This window comes from Microtus ochrogaster, unplaced genomic scaffold, assembly GCF_000317375.1.
Source record: "Microtus ochrogaster isolate Prairie Vole_2 unplaced genomic scaffold, MicOch1.0 UNK9, whole genome shotgun sequence".
Taxonomy (NCBI): domain Eukaryota; kingdom Metazoa; phylum Chordata; class Mammalia; order Rodentia; family Cricetidae; genus Microtus; species Microtus ochrogaster.
Genome location: NW_004949107.1, coordinates 9,654,387 through 9,660,578, shown reverse-complemented (window position 1 = coordinate 9,660,578; position 6,192 = coordinate 9,654,387). Strand labels below are relative to the sequence as shown.

At 41.2% G+C, this 6,192-nt stretch overlaps 1 pseudogene; it reads left to right on the top strand.

Moving 5' to 3' along the window:
* The first annotated feature begins 5,050 nt into the window (after positions 1-5,050).
* Positions 5,051-5,979, top strand: LOC101988397 (annotated as a pseudogene).
* Positions 5,980-6,192: the final 213 nt, after the last annotated feature.

Sequence of the window (6,192 nt, the reverse complement as noted above, 5' to 3'; positions counted from 1 at the left end):
ATTTTCTTGGCATAAATATGTAAATATTACACAAACAAGTGTGTAGAAGCAATATATGTGCTTACTAGTTTGGTTTAGCTGTTCTACAGTACATCTTTAAGATGTTTGGAGGGGATTTTGTTTGTCTTGAGACAGGGTTATTCTATAAATCCTTGACTATCCTGGAGCTTGCTCTGTAGACCAGGCTGGCCTCAAACTCACACAGAGTCACTTACCTCTGCCTCCCAAGTGCTGGGATTAAAGGAGGGCACTACCATCTCTGACTTAAAGTTTGTGTGTGTGTGTGTGTGTGTGTGTGTGTGTGTGTGTGTGTGTACATATGTATGTGAGGACACGTGGCTCTTAAGTGGGGTCAATTCCTTCCAACTTTACTTGGGTTACAGTGATCAAATTCAGGCCACTAGTCTTGACAAGCACCTTACCTGATCAGCCATCTAGCCCACCCTGGAGCTGTATTTAAAATAATCTGTTGTACACTAAAAGGTATGCATTTTTTGACAAATGAAATAATTTTTTTCAAAACTACATGTTCCTTGCCCTGTATTTCATTTCATGTAGCACTGTGAAGAAGGAAGAGAGAGATCCTCAACCATACCAGAAGCAAGAATATGAAGGAAGACAGAGTGACCCTACCAGCCCAAGACTATCCATAAAATTTGAAATTTCACTGTGTCATGAATGATAGGACCTTCCCCTTGTTTAGTTTTGTTTTTTGTTTGTTTGTTTATTTTCCTTAAGATAGGGTCTCAGTAAGGTGGTAGTGGCACATGCCTTTAATTCCAGCACTTGGGAGACAGGGGTAAGCATATCTCTGTGAGTTTGAGACCATCCTACTCTACAAGAACTAGTTCCAGGACAGGCTCCAAAGCTACAGAAAAAAAAAAGATAGGGTCTCATTGTACCTCTGGTTGACCTCAGACTCAGAGATCCCCCTGGCTCTGCCTCCTGAGGGCTAGGGTTAAAAGTGTACACCATGCATGGCTTTTTTATTTTTTTTTTGTTTTTTATGTATGACTGTTTTGGTTGCATACATATAAGTTACCATGTTTGCCTAGGAATGGCAGAAGAAGGTGTCAAATCTTCTCGCATGTATGGGTATTTGCAACAACTCAGGTGCTCTGTAAGAGCAGCAGATGCTGAGCCTTCTCTTCAGCACCTAATAATGCCCTTCTTTATAAAAGACAACAGTTTTCTGTTATATACATATACCACATTTTCTTAACCCATTCATCCATAACTGAACACTTTAGGCAATTCCTTAGCTATTGTAAATAATGGAAGAATGCAGGGGTGCACATGAGAGCAGAGACACCTCTTTGATGTATTGTTTCATTTTCTTGGAGATCTATGTCCAGTAGCAAGATTTCTTGGATTGCATGATAGTTCTTTAATTTTTTATTTCTTTTTTGGGAGGCAGATTTCACACATGTAGTTTTCCATAATTGCCATGGGAGCTCCATCAACCAATAACCTTTAAGATACCAGCCCACTTGGGCATGGCCTCTTATACTATAAATGCAGCTATAAAGCATACACTTGCTCTCTTGCTACCAGGTGCTGGATTTGGTTCCTGTTCCCCATTTGTGCAGAGGACTGTGATCTAGGATTGTGATCTCTGATTCTACTCCTAAATAAATAATTGCTATACATAATTCTGAACTAGTGTGGGATTATTTTGTAACTTCTGTCATCATCTGGTGCCCAAATGTGAGGACCAGTTCACCCATTGGGGTATTGGTTGCCAACTGTGTGGCGCATTGAGCACTGGCTCTCCCACCTGCAGCTCCAGCCAGCACTCATACACAGCAGGCCACTGCTCAGTTCTCCCGGGCTTGCTTTGCCACTTGGTGCATTACACACCAGCCCACATGTTGTTGCCTGTAATCCCCACAGTGCACACACTTCATAACTCACACTGACAGAAAACTGAGTTTTCTCTTTATCCTGGTCCCCATCTCAGAATCATTTGATTATCTTAATAGCTGCTTTTAATTTGTTATACAAAGCATATTTTTCAGTACCTAAGTAAGCAACACATGCTGTTCACTGCTGCTAGCATCTCTCAGCCACATGGCTGCAACTGTAAAACCTACTGGCCTATAACGATTAGTACAATACTCCAATATATTGTAATTGCCTTACAACAGATAAGATCTGAAAACTACAAGAATAACTGATAACTATTGACAGAATCTCCTCTCTGTATTTTTTCAGGGCAATTTGTAATCCCCATTTTGGCAAAACTTTCTTTACTTCTTCAAACATTCTTTCTAAAGTATCTATGTTTGAATCAGGTAGCAAAATGTCATCCATGTAATGGTAAATTATAGACTTAGGAAATTGCTTGAATATTATTTCCAATGGATGACAAAGTATTGGCACAGGGTGGGGCTATTAAGCATCCCCTGAGGGAGAACGGTCCATTTATATCTCCTAGTAGGCTGAGAATTATTATAAGTAAGCACTGTGAAGGCAAATTTTTCTCTATTCTTTTCTTGTAAAGGTATAGTGAAGAAACAATCTTTCAAATCAGTAACTATAAGAGGCCATCCTTTTGGTAATAGAGGCAGAGGAATTCCAGACTGTAGAGGGCCCATAGATTGAATTACCTTATTGACAGCTCTTAGATCTGTCACCAATCTCCATTTTCTTTTTTTTTTTTACAACAAATACAGAAGAATTCTAAGGGCTGGTTGATTCTTCAATATGGTGAGCATCTAGTTGTTCTTGTACCAGTTGTCCTAAAGCCTGCAACTTTTCTTCATCTAGAGGCCACTGCTTAACCAATATTTGTTTCTCAGTTAACCATTTTAAAGGTAGGGCTGTTGGTACCTCTGAAGGTTTGCTAGTTGCTTTATTTTCTTGTACAGCCTGAATGGCTGGTGACCTTTGTGTATAGTACCTTATAACATCCTTCCCAGAATTATGAGTTCCTGGGACTGCAGGAATGTTAATCTGGGTATCCCATTGCTGCAGCAGGTCACAACCCCATAAATTTACTACGATATTAGCCACATATGGCCTCAGTTTTCCTTTTTGACCTTTTGGCCCAAATGTAGTCAACCCATCTCGTGCTTTGTTTAACTTGAGATATGGTTCTAATTCCTAGTAATTTAACATCTGCCTCTTGAAGAGGCCAATTTGGATGCCAAGATTCTGGAGTAATGATACATTCGCACCTGTGTCTATCAATCTAACAATTACCATGCCATTTATACACATTCTAGCTTTGGTCTTTGATCATTTATAGAAGTCTGCCAGAATATATGTTTCCGGGCCGGGTGGTAGTGGCACACACCTTTAATCCCAGCACTTGGGAGGCAGAGACAGGCGTATCTTTGTGAGTTCAAGGCCAGCCTGGTCTACAAGAGCTAGTTCCAGGACAGGCTTAAAAGCTACAGAGAAACCCTGTCTCGAAAAACCAAAAAAAAAAAAACAAAAACAAAAACAAAAAAAAACCAGAATATATGTTTCCTATTGGAATTTTTTACTTATCCTCCATGCTTATGCCATCATCTAGAACAGCATGGTTTTTTACAGAAGGCTCTGAAATTTTTAATTTTCCTATTGAGAAATGTCCTCTACAGTGACTGAGAATGACTGGGCCACTTTTAACTTGGAGCCCTGTGAGATGCCCCCCCACTGAGGAGTTTCCCCAATGGTATCAGGATACCTTGTTTGTCTATTGTTGATCTGCATTCACTGGTCCAATGTCAGCCTTTGCCACACATTCTACATATACCTGAATGCTGAATCCTCCTATTTTTGCCCATTCCAGAGGAGATGTTATTCCCAGGAATTCCTTGTCTACAACCCCTTCTCATATGTCCTATTCTACCACAAGTAAAACATTTGACATTTTGATGTCTCCTCATTCCTTTGGAAATTGCTTCTCCTACCAAAGATTCAGTATTATAGTCAAATGTCTCAATGTTTATTGTATGCAGGATCCATTCATCCATAGGAACTAATCTAACTTTTAAAATCCCAAGTATCTTTTTGCATTCTAAGTTGGCATTTTCTTTTTTTTTGGGGGGGGGTTCAAGACAGGGTTTCTCTGTGGCTTTGGAGCCTGTCCTGGAACTAGCTTTGTAGACCAGGCTGGTCTTGAACTCACAGAGATCCGCCTGCCTCTGCCTCCTGAGTGCTGGGATTAAAGGCATGCGCCACCATCGCCCGGCCTAAATTGGCATTTTCAAAAGCCAGAAATTCATTATGTACTTTTCTAGCATCTGGGTCTGTTACTCCTATTTGTACAGGAGTAATCTTTGTATAAAAAAAAAAACACTTAATGGTTCTCTCTGGCCCTGTTTAACCCTGGTATATAATTCAATTCATTTTTCTTGTTTTAGAATCCTGTCCCAAGCATTTAAGGCTACTTTGTGGCATAGGGACAAGATTTTTGCTCATCATAAAGAGCTTGAGTCTGTGGGTCAGCATGAGTGCCCTCACCAAGAATTTGATCATGGGAAGTCTCAAGGCCTTTCGTTTTTCCCTGTTTCCAAAATTTTTGCCTCTATCCTTAAATAACATTTAAACATCAACTGGGGCCCATCATCCAGGACTACTGAAACTAACAGAAGCCAGTAATGTGGTGTTGTCTTGATGCTAGAAGCCCAAGTCTTTATCATCTCACTAACAAATGCTGGATGCAAGCCATAAGTTATAACAGCTTGCTTAATTTCTTTTAGATCATTCATTCCTATAGGTATCCATCTACCTTCTTTGGATCCTTTTGGACCTTTAGAACTTGATGCTTTGTCAGAGTAGATTACAGGGCAGGAAGCTAAAACCCTGGTTAAGTTATCTCTGACAGCTACTGGCAATGTTGAATTCTGTCCTTGTGTCTTCTTTCCCTGTTCATCAGCTCCAATAATTTCCTCAGTTATTTCAAATCATTTTATCATTGTCTTTTGTAAAGCCTGAATCTCCTGGCCTGTGTATATCTCTAGTGATTTCATTGAGGCACCTAGCCTCTGATCCTCATTCTGCACATATAATTCCAAGGTCTTAAGTTTCTCCTTTAAAGATAACGGCTCATGGCTAGCTCATGCTTGCTGCAATGGTTGGAGGTCAGGGCGAGCGTCTCCCAGGCAGAAGGAGGAAGATGGTGGTGGAATCGCGCATTACCCAGGAAGAGATTAAGAAGGAGCCCGAGAAGCTGATGGACCACGAGAAGACCTGCCAGTCCTGCTCCTGCTGCAGGTCCGCGCCACCAACAATGGCCACCACCACCTGTAGAAGGAGTTGCGGGCTGCATTCCTGTTGCCCAGCTCCCAGCCGCCTGGCTAGCTTATGCCCTAAAATAACAGCACACAAACTATATTCTTTTAAACACTGCTTGGCCCATTAGCTCTAGCCTCTTACTGGCTAACTCTCACATCTTGATTAACCCATTTCTAATAATCTGTGTAGCACCACGAGGTGGTGGCTTACTGGGGAAAGATTCAGCATGTCTGACCTGGTGGCTGGATCCATGGCGTCTGACCCAGAGAGGAGAGGCATGGCGATTGCCTCACTTCCCTCTTCCTCCCAGCATTCTGTTCTGTCTACTCCACCCACCTATGGGCTGGCCTATCAAATGGCCAAGGCAGTTTCTTTATTAACCAATGAAATCAACACAAAACAGAAGACCCTCCCACATCAACCACTGAATGGACAAGTTCTCCAGCAGGAATGTGCCCTCAAGCGAGCTGCTCCTGGATGGATGCAATCCTGAAAGAACTGACTAGTTTAGTAAAGGAAGTTTACCCAGAAGCCAGAAAGAAGGGCACACACTTCAATTTTGCAATTGTTTTTATGGATCTCAAAAGACATGGATATTGAGTTAAAGAGATTGGCAGCACCATGTCTGGCAGAAAGGGCACTGATGACTCCATGACCCTGCAGTCACAGAAGTTCCAAACAGGGGATTATCTGGATATATCCATCACTCCTCCAAATCAGGCACCTCCTTCAGGACGGATGAGACTGTACTAAATTCTATTGACTTTCTTGAAGTTATTTTTCAGTCAGTTTGCACAATAAACTTACTTAATCTTGTCCTCCCTTGGAAAAAAATAAAGATAACACCTCATCCTCGGACATGGATAGCATGCAGATTGCCATTCTGGAGAGATACTCTATCTGCTAACCTATCATTACTTTTTAACAAATTTTGACTGTCAAATTAAACAGTATGAATTCTTTCAG